At 44.6% G+C, this 23,007-nt stretch overlaps 1 protein-coding gene across 3 annotated transcripts in view; it reads right to left on the bottom strand.

Annotated features, from left to right (window-relative positions):
• LOC119195830 (protein diaphanous homolog 3-like) overlaps window positions 1–23,007 on the bottom strand; it is a 127,295-nt gene that overhangs the window by 1,575 nt on the left and 102,713 nt on the right. The gene's annotated exons all lie outside the window — the stretch shown is intronic.

Here is a 23,007-nt window from a genome sequence, read left to right as displayed (position 1 = left end):
AAGGAGTGAGCATGAGGGAGGAGAGCGAGAAGAGGGGACTCCTTTAGGTAAATAAAAGTAAAGCGGTTCATCGGAGTACAGGCTGAATTACAACAACACGTTGCCTGTCATTCTGCAGCAAATAAAAGGATGCTTTTAAAATGAACAAAAGCATACATACAAACAACACACTAATCCACACACCCCAAACACAAGAAGCATTAATAATGCACACACATGCATATGCACACCAAAGCAAATCCACAGGCGCGCACCGTTACATTGAATACACACACAAACACACACCTAGGAAGTGAATACCGTGTACCCAGTACACGCTTCCTGCAGCATAGCGCGAGCTCAATATGATGAAACGACTATGGCTGATCAACCGTATCAGAAACTCAATAAATTTGCGCGTTGCCCTTTTCCAATCTCCCAATCTCTTTCCCCTTTCTCTTACACGACACCCTCCCACTCGCACTGATCCCCCCCATCATCATCCATTCTCCTTCCCTCCGTGCTTCATCTCAGCTCCCATAGCAGTGCTCTTCATCTTTCTTATTTCTCTCAGCCCCCCCCCCCCCCCTCTGGTTTCAGACTAAAAGCTCAACCCTCAGACAGTCAGTGGAGCACAGTGACGGCCAGATCAGACCTGCGTCCTGCATTATAATCCCTCTGAGTAGATCTTAGACTTCATCATCAGTATGTGTGCTGGAAGGAGAGGGTAAATCCATATTCATGTGACCTTGAGCGTGAGGCTGCGAGGAGTGACGCGGGGAGAGACACCGCCGCATTTGAAATTTCCCGAGCCTGGAATGTCTGGCAAACAGGAGTCAAACACAGCAGAGCAGAACAGAGCGACCCGCTCCGTCAGCCAATCGGTAATGAGTTTGGAGCGTGGCCAGTCAGTCATGACAGTGTGTTTTATGGGCCGCGCTGACGAATGACAAGGAATGTCCCTGAACACAACCTCTGACAAATAAATAAGGATAAAGGGAGGAAAGGGAGCAGAGAAGAAGGAGCCGACTGCCAAAATTAAACAAAGAAATCCAACGGGCTCTCTCCCTGTAACACTCAGGCGTAAGTCAGACAAGAGTCAGAGGAGGATTTTAAAAGTACGAGGTGAGAAGTGTGGGATGCTTGTTCTTGCTGTGACTGAACAGTTACCACAGCTGAAATTGCAAGTCTCCTCTCATTATCTCCCCCTTTTTGCTCTCTCATCCTGTTGTTGCAGTCTAAATCTTTAGAGGTGACAATTATTCCCCACTGACAATCCCGTCCGGTTCCTCTCTCTCCTCCCTCCTAAAACCTGTCATCTACCCGCGCTGCGTGTGTCTTTGTGCCCGATCACTCAAAATATCTCCCATTTCCTCCGCATATAAAACCCTCTGCGGTCCTGATGTGGAGAAAATGATCCAATGTGGTCTCAGCAACTCACATTTGAATATCTTGTTCGCACCTCTGTCGACAAAGGGAACATGGAAGGTATTATTGCACTTCATCAAGTGATCATAAATCGCACACTTCAATATGAGCTTGTGTCAAAAAAAAAAAAAAAAATAGCCAAGTTGTCTCCGAACAGACCCCTGGCTCTTTAGTGGGGAACATGATCAAGGAGCTGGGCGGTGGGGCTTTCTGCTCGCCCTGCCCGCCTGTGACACCTGGCTGCCCCTTCCTTTGAAGCCCCGCTGGCTTCTTGATGTGCGCCTTCATCTCGGCTGAAAAAACGCGGAGGGATGTAGAACAGCGTCTCTCCTCACGGGTTGCACGCCTTTCACCCACAACTGACACCGCTTCTTTAGGAGAGTCAAGAGGAATTTAAAAGGGGGAAAAAACGGGGCCATTTGTTGAACACATGCTGTGATGGTGGGGTTTTGCTTTTGTTCCTCTGAGACAGTTAGACACCAGACCTCGGTGCCCGATTGGCCAATCTAGTCATCACACAAAAAGAGACAAAGAGAGTGCGTCTCCATTCGGCTTAAGCTTAACTTCTCCAACCACTCGTCTGGTCTTCCCACTGCTCTGTCCTGCCCAAGGACACTTACCCCAAGGATCGAACTGCCAACCCTCTGATTGGAGGACAGCCGCGCTCCCCACTCACCCACAGTGACCCCTTAAAAAACACTGCAAGTACATATACACCAACCTAAAAATGCTATTAACGGTCAGTAGTTAAAAAGAGTACTTCATCTATGAAGCATTGCAATCATTTAATTTAATTGATGAACTCAGTGGGATGTCAAAATTTTTTTTTAAAAAAATGACGCAGCAGAAGCAGAGCAGAGATCTGTTATAGCATAGATTGCTTTTCCCTGACACAATCCCACTTGCCTGCCGGCTGTTTGGTCAGAGTTGGGCATGTGGTGCTGATCGAGACCAAGGTCCCTTTAAGCACTAAGCAGACGTGAAGTGGTCTTAAGAGGTTGTTTCTATCTGCACAGCCCAAGATGATTATTTCCATTTCCAAACTGGTCCTCAGCCCCTACGGACTCAGACTCAGGTGACATCACTTGAGGCAATATCGGACTGCACATCCGCTGAAGGCTTTATAGAACTTTTTTAAAGTACTAGTACTCCCGAGACCTGCGAACGAACCCTGACGAATGACACGCACGAAAGGGGAACATTCTGGACCGTCCCCAAACGGATGCATTTTTCACTTAACTGTTGACGTCTGGATATTGTTTACCTCCAATTCAGGGTCACATTCATGCATTTGAATCTTCCCCTTTAACAATACCCAACGTGTGCATGTCCTTGTAAATGAAACGGCTTATCGCCTCGCTTATTTCCTTTGACCGGGAAGAGTTCGGGGCGAGTGGGGTTAGTTGGCAATTCACGCTTTGTTGTTCGCCTGCTTTGGGTTGACTGCTCCTGCAGGCGCGTCTCTGACAGCGCTTTATTGTTCCCGCAACATGCCGCGCTCCTGAAGGAGCCAGTCGGCGAAGCCACTGTAAAGGGTAAACGCTTTTGATGCATTTTGCATGCTGCGTTTCTTATGTCAGCATGTCGGTAGTGCAGCACACGGGGGATTCTTTTCACCACCCTCCCGATAGAACTTGGCAATTTAGAGAGTTTTGATCTGTGCATTGATGTTGTAACACCCTGCACTCTTGTATTGATTTTTCCAAAAAGGTAGCGGTTGATCTTCACACCTCTCCGCTCTAGTCTATTGGATAACCTTCCATGTCCGATATTGGAAAAGCGCGGGGGGCTTTATTCCATCTGCAAACAGAAGCAAAAAGGAGTCCACATTTCTTGATGTAGGACCGCTTGCTCCATTTACATTTGCTGCTTCAAATGGTGCAGATGAGCTTTTACTCATCTCTCTCCTCCTCCGCTCTCTTTGAAGCTGTTAGAAGTTGGTGGGCAGACAGACTGAGGCGGAGGGAGAAGAAGGGAAGTCTAGACTTCGGCAGTGCCTCTTCTTTCCTGACTGTCAAACCTGAACCACCTGCCACCATCGAGGTGACAATGAACTCATCTACATGACCGGCTGCTATAAAGAAGATTGGCATTTTATGTACGTCTGTAAAACTTGAACACGTCGTGATTCTCCTAAACGGAAGTCTCTCAGTCTTCAGTCTGCCGCCATACTTTGGTGGAAGGCGGCGTGGAAAAGCCTTTAAAACCATTGAGCGCTTCTTGTCTGCTGCGCTGTAAAATGTGTCTTCAAACTTTTAAATGTCTCACTGCCCACCGCCTTTTAACCAGCTACTGACACTGGTTGTTTCTCAGCAACTGAAAACCTCAAACAAAGCAGACAGATCAGCGCTCTGAATGGTTCGAGAGTATCATCGGGAATTTCAAGATGGAGCCCTGGGGGTTTATTAAATGTCTGATTGGGTGGCATTCTGTGTGAATATAACTCCAATACTGAGTGTTGCTTTTTTCTGTCTGCAAATAGTTGCAGGGAGGAATTCATATTTTCTTCTTGTCAGATCATTTGGTCCACTTGCGTTTGCCGCTGCTAATACAGATGCAGATGAGCCTTTCCTCTCATCTCTCCCTCCCTCCCTCCCTCCCCGTTCTTATGAAGTTTGCAGCATTTGATCACTTTAAGGAGAGAGCAGTCATGCAGACTCGGAAAAAAAGCAAGGGAGCGAAGGGCCTTTTTTTTTTCTCCGCGCAGTGATTGACACGACAAGTTGAAGTTAGCAAGATCAAACAAACACTTCCACAGCCGTCATGAAATCACACCACATCTCACTGGCTTGGCAGTTCCGGGCATGTTATGACTAACGATGACTACTTGCGCAGATTTTTTTTTTTAATGCATCAATAAGTTGAACATTGGAGGCCAATTCACTGCAAAACGATCAGGTCAATTATTTGGAAAAATTGATTTGTTCCATTAGAAATATAATGAATGAGTACTTCAACCATTAATAAAACTAATTACAGAATTAAAATTGCTAATTTTCGGCTAAGATTATTCCCATCAGTTGTAAAAATGTCCCAAAAATAGAGCAATCCTTTGCAAGGTCCCAAGGCAATACTTTTCCATTTTATAAAAAAAAAAAAGAAAGAAAAAAAAAAGGAGATAAGCGAGCAAAAATCACATTCGGGAAATATTTTTTCAGCCATTGGATGCCGAGCATGATGGTCTGGCTTAGTCGACTTTTCCATTCAGGGCTGTAACGCTCACTCCGTCCTCTCCTCTCTAACACACGGCTCTACGACACCGCCGAGGTCACATGCAAAACAACATCATCATCATTGTTGTTGTTTTTCCGCGCATACACTGTGCATAAAATGTGCTGTGTGAACGACTATAAAGGAGACGTCAGGAGGACAGCAACATTTACGAGTTGAATAAGTGTGCAGTCAGAAATGTGTTGACGCTCCAATGTCCCCCAGTGAGTCTTTCAGAAAGGTTACAGCTAGCACACAGCTCGTTAGCTGGCCTGTGTGCATTAGGCTGCCTGTAATTAAAGATCATTACCTGGCAACACACCAGCCATTGACGGTTCGTCCCTCGCGTGTTGGTCATAGTTAGCGCTGCGTGTGCAGAGCGGCCCGCCCGGCGCCTCTGTCACGTGGAAGAGCAGCAGGCGGGATTGACAAAAAGGATTCGCGGCAACCAGCAATGGAAGGACAATGGAAGGAAGGCAACAGGGGGAGAAATAGGATGATGATGATGATTAGGTAGAGTGATGACAAGATGGGCAGAATAAAAAGCCCCAGGACAATGGCTTGGAGGGAATGATTGTAATTTGAAAGAGACTAAAATGGAGTAAAAAAAAAAAGGAGAGGGAGCAAGGAGATGGAGGAAGAGAAAATACGGGAGGTGTGAGAATAGACTGTTGAAAGAGCCCCACAACAATCCCTGAGGGTAATGTGAAAACCAGCACTGTTATAGGTAAGTGAAGCCTGTCTTGCTCTAATGCATATCAAAGTGTTTTTGCTTTGTTGCGCCGTGATTTGACCCCCCCTCTCCCCCCGGTCCCACCTCTCCCATAATAAACAACCCCATATATCTTTGTAAATACAGAGAAATAGACAATTTTGTTTGGAGAAAAGCAACATCATTTGGAAGCCTTTTAGGTGCACGTGTGACGGTGTGTATTTAATCACTCTCACAATCATTCTCCTATTCTGCACAGAATTATCTAGCTCCACATAGCATTTACTTTAGGGGTTTGGGATATGCTAATCAATCAGTGGATCAACTAAATATGAAGCAACGTCTGTTTTCATAATAAATAGTGAATTAAAGCCAGACAGAAGAACATATTTCGATTCAGTGACCGTGATGATGATTCCAAAAAGAGACCGTTTGTGGCCCTTCACAATCACTTCTTTGGTCTAATTGTGGTGCTGAAGAGTTTCACAGTGCAGCCTACACAGACTTATTTATAATGCTGGGAGATAAAAGTACAGTCTGTTATACAGGGTACAAAATGGCAACCGATACAATGTCGATGCACATCGTCAGAGGGAATCAATTATCACAGTGCAAGGAGCCAAGAACCGGACTGGTTCCCAAGGAGCAGCCGGGGCAGTTTGTTGACATTTATAGGTCAACCCCTATGACTCACCTAAAAATAAAAAAATAAGCCACGGTGATCATAAACATTATTTGAACCGGACATGGCAGCGGCTCGTGTGCACAGCGACAAATGTGTACACAAGTGACAGACTCGTAAAGACATGCCAACACACATATCCCCCCCCCCCCCCCACCCCAAGCTCACACAGACATGATTGAGTCATATTAAAGTCAAGTGTACATGACAAAGTGTGCAGGGGGTGATGGGGTGGTTTACTGCTTAAAACCAAAAAAAGGGCAGCGTGGAGGGTATGAAAGGGCTGAGCTGGAAGTCCCCCGAGACTTCTGCCCCTCGGTGTGAACCCCGGCCACCGCGGGAGCAGCCAAGCGTGACATCGCATTAACGCGCCTCGGCGCGTCCAACAACGCCTCAGAAGTTGAGCCCGGTCCAGCTGCCACGGGGACGGCTACCCGGCACAACCCACCGGATCAAGCGGCAGACGGCGCTCTACTGAGGAGATAGTTCAAACAGACAATGGGCCACATACTTCACCTTTCTGCTTTCAAATGATAGCGATGGGAAATGTATCCAAGACATCACACATCAAAGAAATTGCTTCTTTAAATTCATTCTAGTGGCTGTTTTTTTTTTTTCGCGAGGCGACTTGTTGGACAGACAGACACCTTCAATTAACTTAATATACCGTGCACACAAAGCTAATAGTGTAGGGCTGCTATATGTTTACCAAGCATCAACCACAAATGATGATACTACTGCTTTGTGCTTGCAAGAAAAAAATAAATACAGCTCAAATAGTTTTTAACAGCAGAAATAGCATCTTCAAGAAAAATAATGACCTTCCCTGTTTGATAACTTAACTCTGAAAGCAGCACCATGTTTGTCATCTCGGCAAGTTGTTGAATGCATTCATGTATTAATAAAGCTGCTGTACCAAATATAAATGAGGTAAAAGATGGAGAAAAATAAAATAAAATGCATGATCTTTTACAATAAAAACAAATCTGTCCACATGTATTACAAAGAGAAAATACACCTGGCAGATGGTTGTAGCAGCCCGGGCTCTTAGTCCTGCTTTACTCTAATTATACCTACATGCAGGGTAATGGACTGAGAATGTCTCCTCTTACAGGGACGGCATCACTTTCTGGGGTTTTGTCTCTGTGCCTGCGTCTCCCACACACACACGGACATAAAAGCAGACATCAGACGCAAACGCAGTCAGACGGACTGTCACTCACACACACACACACACACACACACACACACACACACACACACACACACACACACACACACACACACACACACACACACACACACACACACACACACACACACACACACACACACACACACACACACACACACACACACAGTTCTTTCCTAATAAGCGTCAGCTATTTCAATGATACAGGTGTAGCGGCGGCGTACTCTGCTGCCTCTGGCATGAATTAAACATGTCTGGTTTCGGGCTGTGCTACCTGTTGTTGTTTGTGTGGTTACCGCTGGTAAATATAACCAGCGGCCGGAGTCTAATGCATATGTATTTCCCAGTCAGGGGCGCCACGCCGACTGAGGGTTTCTATCAGCCGCTGTCTCCAGCAGCGTCCACCTGTCACACTGGGAGAGCAAAATATTGATCCCTCGCACGCCTCCAGACACGAAGCTGCGACGCGCTCCGCACACGGACAAACACAGAGAAGCACACATTTCTCGGTTAGCCTCCAATCAGTCTGTAACACGGGTTAATGAACCGGTGGACTGAGGAGAAGTTCATATGAAGGATGAGGAGTACAAGCGATATACTCCCGCGTGCTGTACTCACACGCGGACTGCAGTGGATGGTGGAGAGACTGCATAAGTCATCGGTATCCATAACGCAGGTTCAGGCCCCCCCCTCACGAGCTTTCTGATAAGATCCTTTGAGATCAAAAAGACTTGGGCCTAATTGGGCACCAAAACCTGGTTAAAATTCCACCTGAAAACAGCGCGTGTCAACACTGCTTTATGATTTTCCGTCACAGGTCTTCACTTGCCAAACATCCAGGTAAAAGGTACAACCAGTACATTAAATAGGATATATTGTCATATATTGAAGGATATAGAAGGAATTGATATTAAACCTCAATACTAATATGGTAAAGAAGACTTTAATGTATGTATTGAGAAAGTCAAGCTTTGAATGTCTGGATGGACTCAATCTTGTTTTTTTAATTAATTAAGCTCATTTAAATATAAATAAATTGTATTGGCATCTGTATGTGTACTGCTTGTTGTGTTTATACACCATTTAACCTTTAAGAGGTTTGGCTTCGTTGCTAAATGAAACGAAGAAAGATACGTTTATATTCTCCATGTAAAATGTTAAAAAGCTCCTTAAAACTGAATTACATGGATGACATTTATGTTAGTGATTGTTTAGATACACTAGGGGCAATGTTCAACACTTGTAATGCGACCCAAGATTTAATCACCCACCGCTGTTGTGATCTAAGGTAATTAAATATTTCAAACTCCAGTGGAAGACTTCCATTCTTTGTCTCTTGTCGTCTCTGAGGTGTTTCTTTTTTGCCATTGTTTTTGCTGCCAGCTGAGGGCTTGTGTTTGACACTCTCGTCGACTCTGACAGCTCTCAATATGCAGGGCCAGTACTGGCAAACAGACTTATGAATTCCAAACAGCCCGGAGTCATGCTCCATATTTCATTGAAGTTGAATATTTAAAAAGATCGTCCCACTCAAAACCCTATAAAACCTATCATTCTGGGGCCTTGTGTCCTAAAAATAAAATCACATCTGCCATATCGCATTACAGACAGCCACATCAGCCTCCATCTCTTAACCATTTCCTTCTCTCTGTTGCCTTCTCTCCGTGACAAAACCCATCTGGTAACCAGCTTGTCTCCATCAACACAGGTTCTGCTTCCTCTTTCAAACAACTGCAAACCTCCTCCTTCCTCCTTCCTCTCACTCACTTCATGTTTCTCCTCCAGTGTCTGGGACTCACACTTTCATTTCACTTGTAAAGTAACTGTGACCCCTGAGCTGTCCGTCAAACTCGGTGCAAAAGATAGTGCTTCATTTCTTCCCTAAAGACAATGAACCCGTTTTTTCTATTTAAAATTCTGCCAAAACACGTTTTGACCAGATGTTGTAGGATTAGTGAAGACGAACAGCATCACAGCCCATTTCTGACTCTCAAATCAGACTGATCTGCATTCCAATTAACAAAAAAAAAAAATCAACTTAAACTGGTCAAAATTTTCATTTTGTCATTTTCTGACACATCTTACATACATTAGTCTTCAGGCAAGTCAAAGAAGCCCCCATGCCATCATTCACCCATTCATCCTGCACGCCGATGGCCAGGGGCATGCCAGACAAGGTGTCACGTGACCATCGGGGCTCTAACTAATCACTCATACATATTCATACCCAGACGACACAGAGGGAGCAACATGGGGTCACACGTGTTGTCCTTGGACGCATCAAGCCGGAGCCGGGGATGGAACCACCAATCCTCTGATTGAAGGACATTTATGGTTATGAAATTTACAAAAAGTGTAATTAAGCGTTAAGCATTCATTTATCTACTTATTATGTCATTAGCAGAATTTGAGCGGGTCCGTGACATTAATTTGCATCAGGGAGCGTAAAGTGAAGAGAAAACAGTTTTGATCAAAACCGAATGTCAACAGCTGATGGAGTGAGAGAAATGTTCTTTATTTACTATTCACCCATGTCAAATGAGTATTAACAAATGTCTTACAACCATAATAAAATTAGAATGAAATTGAAAGAAATACTGATTTATTTAAACAGAAAAAGGATCTAGTGTTTTACATAATTTAAACCAAATTATGTTGAATGTATATATCACGATGATGGAATTAAATATCAAATGAATCAAACAATAAGGTCAACATAACATCTAAGAGGACTCCAACCTGGTACAGACAACACAACAAGGGCCTTTATATTCCATCTACCGGCTGAAATTTACAGTATGTTAATTTTACGCTTCCACTTGATTTCAGATATAATCTCTGATGAATAAACATGACACACGCATGCAGAAGCCTCTGGGCAGGAGCGTTCGCATACCACCCACCAGTTGGCAGGAGAAAAATTAGATCAAATCAACCCATACCAGAATTAAAATTAAGAGACAGGCAACACATCGGGCCAAGATTGTGTGATATGGGCTTATGCTGTCATTAAATAACTAGATACCATTAACGTAAAGTTAAGCTTGCAATCCTTTACATTTGATTGCTTGCTTAGGGAAGCAGAGGCGAGACGTGCTCCACAGTTTGAAACCGAGGTGAGCAGTCTTTCTGTCCAACGGCTTGATTTCTGAGGACAAACACTGCTGCTCCCCGGGCATGATGCATCAGGGGAGGAGACGCCGCAAGTGGACAAGAGCAGCAGAGAAGGGAGATCAGCGTTTTCCTCCATGTCAACGGCCTCGACTGTGGCGATTGCTGGGAAACACAAGTGAACTCGTCAAATGGACACAAATTTAGAATTTCTGCCTCCACTAAGGAGAAGGGACAGCAGAGTGGGCACGCAGCAACAAAGTAAGAGGCTGCCAGCGGCACGTTGACATCCCCGTCTCCTCCCTCTCAGCAGCTCGGCTCTGTGAGTCATCAGTGAACAGAAACAGCAGAATTCACACGGCACCACCGCAGCCCACAGCGCTCCGGGGGTAGGATTGCTCCGGTGTCCTGGAACCACTATCGCTCACTGACATATCAATGCAATTAGAATCGGGGCTTTGTCCCAGTGAAGGTCAGCTAACAACACTCACAGCGAGAGAGAGAGAGAGAGAGTTAAGAAAGAGGAATCAGAGAAAAACAAATTAAGTGACAGGACAGGAGTTCAGCTCAGCCTCTGTCCGGGGGCCTCTTCCTTTTACTCTCAAGCAGACCCGGCAATTAAAAATACATGCGTCAACGAGCTGCGCAACGCGTTGAAGTGCATTCAACGACACATTTTACACCTCCCAAACACATGCAAATGGACCCAGCCATTCGCTGCGTGTTGCCAGATGCAGATGCCAGACTGTTTCGTATTCCTACCCACTTAAGCCTAGTTTATGCTTCTGCGTATTCAGAGAAACGCAAGGACACGCAGACGCAAGAGCCCCTTGCGCGCCTTTTCACCCCCTCTTGCGTGCGTCGACACAACTCTTTTGAAATGTAACTGTACAGTGTCACAGTACTCGGTGCTGGGCTTAACTCTATGTACTGTGGCACATGGGTTGGAGAAGGTGTGCTGGGAACCACAAGGTTGGTGGTTCGAACTCAGGCTGCTCCATGTCAAAGTGAGCAGGACACCTGACCCTAAATTGCAACTCTGGGATAAAATGTAATCATCATGTGTTAAAAATGCAAGTTACTTTAGCTAAATAACATTGTATTTAACAATGAGCAGATTTATTTTTGACACTTATTCCGAGTTAAATTGTTAACTTTGTTGAGTGTTGATTTAACACTGACAAGATTGGGAAAATATAAACACCAGCTTAGAGTCAATTTAACTCTGATATTTGCTGTGTAGGTCGTCGTCAACAAAAAACAGTGTTCTGGTGGTGAATTGCTTTGCAACACGCGTAAGCCTTTTTGAAGAGGGACAGATCTTGCCAAAGAAAGCGGTAGTTCGTCACACGAGTCCTCTGCGAGAGTCACATCGGCGGGCCGGGTCGGTGGTGTTGATGCGATTGGACCATTATTGATTTTAATCAGCACTGGGCCGAACCGAGATGTGTGGGCTCTACACAGGAGGAAATGCATTTAAACAGTGAAGATCCATTTTGTGACCAGCTGGTAGCACCCAGGGGAGGACTTTCAAGTGGAGCGGGAGCTGTAGCAGCAAACCTCAGTGTGTGTGTGTGTGTGTGTGTGTGTGTGTGTGTGAGGGTCAAACGTAGCTGGATAATTGTAGGGCAATAAACGTTTATAATAGTGAACCTCAGAGTGCGTTCAAAGATCCCATCGCCGGTTTAGTGCACGTTTGCAATATCGGTTTATGAATCGGTGATCCTTAAGAGATGTGGCCCGGGGGGGGGGGGGGGGGGGGAGCGCAGTGCTCCACTCCAAGCGTGTCATCCATCTCATTCATTGCGAGAGCTCTCATGGGGCCCGTAGCGATCCATGCTCCCCTCGGATGAGCAACGTGCGGCCCACAGGGTCAATGGCCACGTGGACAATGGAACGGGTTCATATTGTAAATGGCCGGCAAAAAGGGCAGCAACACATCCAAAGCTTTGACTGAGAGAAAGAGACTCGGGAAGCAAAATGTGCCGCCGTCCGTCCCCGACTGCATCGGCGGTCACACAGCCGCAAAAGGTCCTGCTGACAAAGCGCTTTCCTCACACGGGAGTAGATTGTTTTGATAGTTCAGTGCTCATATTCGCCTCGAACCTACAGAAACACAGAAGGCGAGGGCCTGATTTTCCTTTTTTTGGTACATGCATGCTTAAAAAAATGATCACAGCAATTTCACAGACACACAACCTTGAGAGAAAGTGAACATGCGTGTGTGTGCCTTCACACGCTCACCCTCGGGGTGTCACAATTTTACCAACTGGAATCGATGTGCTGGGCTTAATGTCTAAGATACAGCTGCATCGATTCAAACTGCTTGAATCGGGGCAAAGCTGGGTGGGAATCAATGCGCCCGTGTCTGTATCAGAAAAGCCTGATATGACAGGCGCTCTCTTTAATCAAAAGGAAAGCGGCTAACAATGTTTCCCTTTCTTGTATCGCTAGTCTTGTCAGCTCAAGGGAAGTTCAGATCAAGTGTTGACCCCACCCTACTTGCTCTTAAGAGGTAGAAAAACATTTTGAACGCTTCTGTCCTCCATTCCATTTCATTTGTGAGGGATTTGGGGGAAAAAAAGAATCCAGAGAAGGACAGATGTAGAATATTTATGATTAAGAGCTGAATAGATAACATTCATGAAAGCTTTATCCGACAAAGACACTGTATAATACATACTTCCTTTGAAATTCATAATGCTGAGAAACCAGGTTTACTATATATGACTACTATAATATGAAATTATCTAAAGAAGTTGACAAAGATAACCGCAATCCAGTGAAGCAACTTAAAATGAATGAACGGGTTCCTTAGACAAGATAAGGTTGTAATTTGACCAGCTTTCAATTAAAACTTTATTAACTCATTGGAGGCGTTTATTCGAAAGCTCCAGTAGTCAACTTGTACCTTTACTGGTAAATGAAGGTTAATTGTGCTCCTCCAGTCAAGATGTCTCACCTGTCATGTCAGTGTACTAGGCTCCCTCAAGAACTCTAGGGATGAAGATATTCATGGAATTGACAATAAGAAACAAAGTCACACTTGCTTATTCAATCATAAGCATTGTCAAAAACTCAAACTGTCAAAAGAATTACCTCCTAACATCTATTCCTAGCCACTATTGCTTGACCTGTGTGCAAAACGTCACAGGGTCAAAAAAAATGTTTAGGAGAATTCATAAGGAGTCAGGAAAAGACAGCCGCAGATTTGAGGGAATCCGACTGGACTCACTAAGCTACGTAGACAGAGAATTACCTCCTTTCCTTTCGTGAAGGATGCTTCAGTGGTCCCCAAGTAGGGAGACACATTTCCTTAGCACACTAAAAGTAGACAAAGTTGCGCTAACTGCGTTAAATGGTCTCGTCATTTCACATCGGCAAAGCTTGTTTAGCAAAACCTACCTTCTCTGTGAAGGCAGCTCTGCCGCCACACAAAGCACATACAAAACTTTCAAGCATAACCTGGCTTGGAATGGCTTGTTGCAATCAGGTGTGCAAGCATCAATGCGCTGACCGTCGTGACAGATTTGTCTTTTTTTGTATGCGTATGTCATACGCCTCAGTGTTATACTGTAGATGTGCTTGTGCTGTGGTTGAATTAATCAAAAAGCAGCTCTGTATGGTAGAAACCCAGATATGAATTAAATTGTGTTGTATTCCATTTTAAGAAATATTGCAATCTTGGTCTGGATGTGAATTGGATATATTGTGAGAACCAGACAGACCCGTGCATATAAAACTTGCACAGTTATGCTGTGTTCAGCACAATCAGATGTACAAAATAGTGTTGGTTTGTCAGCCAATGAAAAGAACGGCGGCTCTGTGGGAGACATCAAAGCATACGGGAGCGCTTTCGGCACAATCCTACTTGTAATTATCACAACACCAATCAGAAAACACAGGCAAGACAAACACAGGAACAAAGATGAAATCGAGGGAGGAAACAAGCAAGTAAATAACTTCAGAAGACAAGACAATGCACCATGACGGAAAGTAACATCCTCTGTCTGCGAACAATCACAGAGGCTTTGGTGCTGCCGCTTTCATTGATCACACAGGAGATTTAAAAAAAAAAAAGGAGAGGGTTGGGGGGCACAGCAGAGCCTGTGTGTACGAGTGCACGCGCCTTCTGACTGCCTTGGAAAGTTAGTTACATGGCACTTTTACTTTAGGCGCCTCATTATGATTGAGCAAAGTATTCCAGACAGAAAGTCCACTTAAAGTTTTTACCCCCGAAAAAATACACAGATATCTTAACACCACCGACAAACTCAGAAAAGCAGAACCCTTAAACTCTCACTGAGAAAACAAAATACATCAAAAATAAAGTCCCTCTTTACGGCGAGAAATAGGTTTTGCATAAGTAAACGCACAAACAAATAATGACTAGCGCAACATCTGTATGTGGGCACGGGGAAAGGGGGGGGAAGCAGATCATTTATTATTGAAACACCATCCTCTGCTTGGTAAAAACAACATGTCACATTGTAAAACGGAACAACAGACCCCTGCAGAAACAATCATGCAAAAGCACAGAGGGATTCAACTTGTCGCCCTTCTGCTTTTTAGACAGAAGGAGCAAACATCTGAAATGTCACACAACAGGGGTGACAATTAGGCACATTCCCATCAACTGGTTTGGCTCAGTTTTGTCATAAGTCTCCAGTGCAGGCTAAGCTTTACGCATGGCTGTTATCTACGTGACCAAATAGTGGTTGGTAACTGGAAACAAAGCAAGTAGCTTTGCTCGGTTATAATAACACGCTGAGCAATAAAATAAAGATAATTAGTGAAGAAACCATTCTGCATAATTGAGTTCAATTGAATTTTGCCATTCCAATGTAGCTTTTACACCATGAAATATAATATCTAACAATCAAGGGGCTCTCTTCTAAAATTGCTCTGTTTCTGCAGGCTAATTTAAATCAATCCATTGTCTGACATCAGCTCACTCATCATAACATGTTAAAGAAAATTCATCTGCTGGATGCAAGATCTTTGATAAACAACTTTACCACCCACACATTCACATGCACAAAGCAGAAAGATATGGAATACAGCACATTAGTTCCATTAAAATGAATGCAGAGGAATGATGGGGTCAGAGAGACAGCAGAATAGGCACTGTCATAGAATGAGTCCGGACAACAGGCCGGCACGACTTGGCCTGAAACGCGGCTCGTAACACGTCCATAACTGCAATTACAGCAGTCACTTCGCTGATGCTATAGGCTCGAGCTCGGGGCATGCACAAATCCGATTTTGTTTGCACTGATTTCATATCTGCCAAACCACTTGGCGAGAAAGGCCGAGCTTACATTGTTATTGGAATTGCTCGAGTCTGGACATAATCAGACATCTCTAAAACCCAGAAGGAAGATAGCGGGAGAAGAAGCGGCTTACACACTTGGTAAGGACCTATGGCGTTATCCTGGCGTAGAGCGCACTGGCACATTTAGCGCCGGTCTGGAGCAATAATCTTGTTCAGCTACGCCAGATTGGATGACTGCTAAAAAGCAATAGCAACTGTTTTAGTTCGGCTAATGCAGGTTGATGTACTGGTGATAATAGTGTCAGATTAACCAGAACGGCAAACAGCTTGAATTTACAGAGGCCCATTTTTTTTTTTTTTAACCAATGAGCATATTCATTACAGTAGCATGTTTTGTTTTCTGTCTCTAAAAGCACTATCGTGAGAATGGCCTGTAGTAACTTTTTTGTTGTTGTACACCATTTAACCAAATCTTAGCAGAAAATAATTAAAAGATCTCCAAAATAATCCCAAACAAATTATATAGTAATACTACACAAGGCAGTTAATCACCATTGTCAGGCATGTATACCCTTGTTCCATTATTATTGTGCAATCAAAGCGTTCATGCTATCTATGGGAGCAAGCAGGTTAGCTTGCCATCCTGCAGTATGGAGCTGGCAAATACATTATTTCCTATGAGGAAAAATATAGAGACCACAAACAAAATAAATGGCTTTTGCCAGGCAGAGATTGTGATGCTGGAAAAGGTTATTAAATAAAGCTAATATATGGATCATATTCAATAAAGAGAGTGGGCCACTGCTGATGCAGGTGCAGGCTTACTGCTAATTTCCAAACTCCACTGTGGGTCGATAACTTCACAAAAGAAATAAAAGAAAAAGATTATGAAACGTTTCAAGCCCTGATGCGGTTTTTGAATATAGCCCATGTCTTGAACAAATATAATGTTGGATGCTTTACAAATGGAATCTCTCGCTTTCTCTAATTAAAGGATTAGCCACTAATGTTTATTTCTGAAGGGCACCCGGGGGAAAAAACTCTGGTCTGACTGAATGCTTGTCTGAGGTAAACACACACACACGATGCTTGACAATCAAGTATAGAAAATAGAACGTTTTAAAACTTGTTGTGTAACAAAGTATCATAAGCTTGCATTGTTAGCCATGCAGCTGCCGGCCTATACACTTCATGTTGGATAACAAAGCTATGTCTCAAGGATGGTCCAGTACACCCGTACTCACCCTTGATCACTCTTTATAACTGTGTACACATTTGTAGGGCACACTGCTGTGTCTGTACAAATGTGCCTCTTCCTGCAAGAATATGATATAATATTATTGGCAATTCAATAACTCATTGGCAAATCCTTTTGGACGGTATTCTTAAGTTCAAAAAGACACAAATGATTGTTTTCCAACACAACAATGACTACTAATGGTCCAGAGGTTGGTGGAGGAGATCTTGTCAGAACACATGCTAACATCTTCGCATGTACACAGCCATTGCTGCGTGTACCACAGAGGATCCCGAGAAAAACACCAACCTGCCGACATGCGGGGCCCACGTATGTGATGGTGCGTGTATTTTTTTAAACTGTATACATTGATTGTGCGGGTTGCCGTGGTAACAGGAAAAAAGACATGTCCACAGCTATAGCTTATGAATCCTTAATACACAGCTACCTGGCTGTCATTATAACTCGATTAGATGGCCTGTTTGATAACAGCTGTACACATGTAGTATTTGTAAAATGGCCTTGAGGCATAGTCAGCTTATATTCGCACACACAGATTGTGTGAATGTCTCCTCCACTGTGACTACAAAACACAGGTGGCATTTCAAAAGGGAATTGTGACAAATCCCTTGTTACTACCACTCCTCCTTTTTTCCTCCCCTCAACCCCTTTCTGTCAGGCAGAAGGTGTTTCAGTGGCAAACGGACAAAGCACCTTTGTGGCAAGGGCTTCTGGAATTGCCCTTTTAACCTTTGCATGCAGCGAACAAAGCGCAGCACTCTGAGGCTTCACCGTTTTTCTGCCCGAGTGTGTGAGTGAGGGACTTGTTGAGCAACTGATTGTTTTATATCAGAATTGTTCCCAAGAACAGAGAGAGAAGAGATGTTGGTTGCTTCCTCACAACTGATGAGGTTTTAAGAGGTGAATGCTTAAGCTAGCCAATAGAATTAGTGGTGATAGGCACGAGGGTGTGAAAGAGGAAGGCATATAGAAGGTAGCAAAAATGAACCGGGCATAGATACACAGCAAGACGTGGATACAACGAGGACACCGGTAGAAAGGGAGATCAGTGGTGTATGAATGATAGAAAAGGACTACTGGAAGACAAAGACAAAAAAAATGTGCATGGCCAGAAAAGGCGAAGGAAGCGAGAGAAGCAAAGTGGGATTTATTTTCACCTGTCAACAGTTCTTAAGGCCATAAACACATACAAAGCTCTGGGACATTGGGACAATATTAGTCTGTGAGTTTGTGTTTGTGGGTGATGGATGATTCTTTGCATTTATGTAGTTTGTCATGTTGTGTTGACCATGTCAGGACCCGAGCTGGATATTAATCCTCCTTGAGAAATCACATACTGGTGGCTACCGGTCGGGGCTGTGCGGTAAGGCCAAAAATCCATATCACGGTATTTAGAAAGATTCTGACGGTATCCCGGGATATGACGGGATAGCTTTTTCAAGTAAACACATTAATTCATCGACCCCGAAAATGACCGCCGCCGGCTACCCGAACAGCTGTTCGCCTCTCGCTGGCCAACTCGCTCGTAACTGGCCAGCGAGTTGGCTTGTTAGCTAGTTAGCTTGTTAGCTAGTTAGCGCGTTAGCTTGTGGCTGCTAGTGTTGCCGCCCAAGAGAGGAGCGGTTCTCGTTATTCCACCGCCTGCAGGAGAGCAACGTCAGTTGTAACGGTGTAACAGCGGTATATAAACGGTACGTGAGAAATTCATGCGGTACTGAAATCTTAAACCAATATACCGTTTGAACCGGTACACCGCCCAACCCTCCTACCTGCCGTCCCTCTAACATCAGTGCAAAGGTAACCGTTCCTGGTTGCAGTGTGGGCCCCCTTCCTGCCAGATCGACACACAACTGTAGGCCATGACTTCTGACTGAACTGAACAAACTCTCCACATCTTCATCGATTTCAGCCAATATTATATCACCATTTCTACAGATGCCTTTGGGTTGGCTCTTGATATTATCATAAAGACGTCATGAGGATATTTCCCAAAAATAAACAGCTCTTATCCCACTGTTGTAAGATGAAAATCTGGTCAGGGACGACTGACTGAAAGGTAAAAAGGATCCTCTCTTCAAGCTGGATCAATGGATGCAGACAAGGCAAAATGACTTTCATCACCTTTTGTGAACGCCTTTCTTCTAAGGCTCTGTGTCAGATCTGTGCCTAGACTTAGAAATAGCAACAGGCAAATATACAATGGCATTTGTGAGCGTATTGCTCAGACAGAAAAGGGATGTGATGACTTTTAAGTTGTGTCTGAGCTTCCTGGGTCTCTTATACGCTCTAATCACTTTGCGAAAGTGGCCACCAACATTTGAAAACTGCATAGTTGTCTTCCCTTCTTAATACTGCCAATTAAGAGTAGTGGGAAACACAACATTTTCTTCCAAGAGAGCCGTTGCCGTCTATGCGTGTGAGTGAGAGAGAGGGAGAGAGAGAAAATTTGACGATCGCGAACCAGCTTGAGAGAATGAAACTGAAACCGCAGGTGTTTTCTGTCATTTGTCATCTGCTGTTGCAAGTAAAACATGCAATTGTGCTGTGTGTAATGAACAATATGCAAATCTAGTTTGGAGTTACTCACTCAAGGACTGGAATGAAAGCTGCTGTTAAGCCACAACAATTGATCATTCATTGAAGGGATTTAACAAGGCTGCAACTTCTTTCCTCCTTTTTCATTACAGATTACTTGCATCGAATCCAATTCCTTTCATGTTAACTTACCTTGCTGATCAAATGTTGGTTGGATATTGCGCTGCATATAATTGACTGTATGTGCGGTTTACGCATTGCTAAAACTTGCTAGTGAGCCTGAATGTGGGCAGCTTGCTGTGTGTCAGGCTCATCGGCCGAGTGACCAAAGCAGAAGGAGAAAATCCTGCAAAAGGAGGGGGGTGGGTGGGAGAGAGAGAGAGAGAGAGAAATGCCTCAGATGCATGAGCGTATATAGCCTGCCATTCTGGCTCTGGCGGACAGTGACCTTGTTTGCATGATTAGTAGAACCACTGGGGCGTGATCGGCGCGGTTAAAGTATTCTCTCCTCCTCCCTGTCATCTCTTATTTATCAATCTAACTTCCCTTCACTACCCCTTTTCTTCCTCTTGACTTCATGTTTCAAGCAGTTTGACCAATAGTCCAATCTTTTTAGCATCATATGAAAAAAGGTTTCACATCAGAACAGCCCCCCCCGACCTGAAAAGTATTTTTGTTTTTCCACGCACAGCAGTTCAGACATGAATTTGACATGGGACTTGAAGTTGTCAACTTAGGGGAAACACTGAATACTGTATTTGGAAAGCATGAAAACGAAAGCAAGGTGGTGAAACTATGGAATAATAAAAGAAAGAAAAGCTCACCGTGTTGTGCTTAAAGCAGCAGGAGGGGGGTTATTTCCACCAGAAAGCAACAAGCCAACAACATACAGGAAAATGGTGAGAGTCTGGGGTCATCGCCCCCCGCTGTGCATGGATTCCTCCGTCTGATTCTTCGTGAAGATAATTATTGCCTTTTTTTGCTGAAATGACGCTCACCATTTAACACGATCTTGTCAAAACAGCTTTCTCCACATTAGTTTAGTATTCTTCCTTGTATCGTCTTTTTTGTCCAACCGTGGGCCCCTAATCAATAATATATTTCACTATAGAAAAATAATTTACACTACACTTGCCCGTGAGTTCCGCACCAGCGGACTGACTGCTACCCCCTGAAATTGTAAACCTAGGCGAAACACCTAAGTGGTGAAATGTAAAGCTATTTGTATAAATATAACATCTCTTCTCCTTTCTTATCAGTCATTGTATGTTGAGAGTTTAATGTTCTGACAAGCGCACGGGCATCCCCGGAATTGAAACAGGACAGCTGTGACCCCCTCGAGGTAATGATTTGAGATGGGTTGACATCGACTGTGTCAGGTGACGACATCTGAATGACGGGGGCAAAATGGTGCTTGTCGGCCAACCAGTTAGGGAGTGGTTTTGACTGTCATCTCTGTCAACATGGGAATAGCAGCAGGTTGGAGGCATAACTGTGTGTGGTTTGTGTGTGTGTTAGAGAGACGCGGTACGGAGGGGGAGTAAAAGAGAGAGAAAGACTGCTGTTGCATTCATGAAAAGAAAATGGTGAAACGCACCAGCGCTGCTGTGAACACGATTAACGCGAAGGCTTGTGTTGCTGAGCCTGCGCTGTGCATCATTACAATTTGGCGGATGAAGAGAAAGCTGTGAAATGTGTCATGCTCGAGATAACAAGAAGAGATGGCCGCGATGGAGTTACGAGGAAAGCGTCGCACAAAGGAGAACCGGCGGGGTCCGGTTTGGGCCTCGCATGGCGAGGGAGGCCGTGTGTACTGTAAACACCGCCGAGCGATCAACGCACACACGCAGGGACGGTGAACTCTTGCATTTTAGTGCCGGTTTAACAAACCCATGAGAAAAAAAAGAGAAAGAAAAAGGAGGTGAGATTTTCTTTCTTTCTGCTGCAACACTGAATCACAAACAGCCGTCTCATTTAATGATGCGGTAAGAGATGTTACTCACAAAGAGGGCTAAGTGGAACAGGGTGAGAAATACACAATGAGGTGTCAGACTCTGAAGGGAAAAGTGGACTGGGCTAATAATCATAGCGGGGGGGGCGGGGGGGGTTGTCCTATTCATTTAAGGATACTTGTGGTAGGACTAAGTGCACACTGTGTGATGCCATTAACAGTAGAACGTGGGGGGGGGGGCACCCCCCGTGCTTTAGGTTTGGCAATAAAATGTCAGTAAAATGAAGAAGATGGCTATTTCTATAGAGTGATTCCTCATGCTCGCCATATGTGCCACGGCCATATGATGCCACTTGGAAATGGAGTTGAGCCGAGACCATTCAGAGCTAGAGGCCTGAGACCCGCCTCCGAATGAGTAATGATGTCACTCCATAACCGCTGGACCAACTGTCTTCCAACATGTTGGGGCCCGCTGTACTTAAGGAGATGACATGCCACTGTTGTGCTGACAACTACCACCATCATCAGTCACTTACCGAGGACGGCACATATTTGACACAATTCTATCGCAGTGCTAAACGTTCAGTCTGACTGATCACCTGCCGCTTGGTAACCCGCTGGACGCCACCGAAATGACATTCACGCTCGTCTCTACCATCTGATGGATGGAACGCGCCAACAGGATGAATTGTCATGCGACTTTGATGTCCACCTATTCTCAAGAGTGCAAGCACTGATTTTTCTCTCTCACACACACACACACACACACACACACACACATCACAGGCCACTGATGATCCCTAATGAACCTTTGGACCCTCTCCATATGGGAGGAGCGTGCTGAATAGACGGATGATTTCACAACGCGGTGTCCTCAACCATCTCGCTCTAATTCTTTTTACCACCCACCCAACAGGTCTCCTCCTCCCCCCCCCCCCCCCCCACATTGAGCTTGATGGGTCAAAGGCTTCTGCCAGAAGGTCCTTGACGACCAAGCTGCCTCCAGTCCAGTGATTGTGTCTAGCCTGCCTATCCGGGTACTGTTGGACCACCATTTGCGGCATTGTGCGATACAGCGCGCGTTCTCTAAGGCACACACGAGTGTATATAGACAGTTCAGCGAGCCAGCGAGAGAGAGAGAGAGAGAGAGAGAGAGAGAAGCACACATGCACACTCTGGCCTGGGTAGCCTCGTGTCCGGACAGCTCTTTCTGTGCCAAATGTTTAATGAACATCAGCTGGCAGACTATCATGAGCAAACTTTGGCCCACGCCACTGTTTGATGATTAGCTGCAACCCGTGGGAATACACACTGACAAGCACACACATTGAATCAATGGCTGCATAGAAACTAGACTGCTATTCAGTATATGCAGGGCTAATAATGGCGGTATTCTCAAAACACATGGGGACATAAAAGACATTTGTCCATTTGTCCGGCTCTTTTATATCAGTAGAAGCAAACTTGTTCCTCGCCCGCCTTCTAAACATCAGTTTAATTCCGCTTTGTCTTTTTTTTTCTGACCCTAACATTTCATGTTTCTTTGATATTTTTCTTTCTTCCTAACACTTTGTCTGCAGTCTCCCTCCATTGTCATTATTTTTCTTGAGACAAGCAGCTACTAGTCAACTGTGACTGCAGAACAAAGAGGCTTCATTTTACAGCCAAGAGAAA

The sequence above is a fragment of the Pungitius pungitius genome, chromosome 4 (assembly GCF_949316345.1).
Source record: "Pungitius pungitius chromosome 4, fPunPun2.1, whole genome shotgun sequence".
NCBI classification, from domain to species: domain Eukaryota; kingdom Metazoa; phylum Chordata; class Actinopteri; order Perciformes; family Gasterosteidae; genus Pungitius; species Pungitius pungitius.
This window is presented reverse-complemented; position numbering and strand designations above follow the sequence as displayed.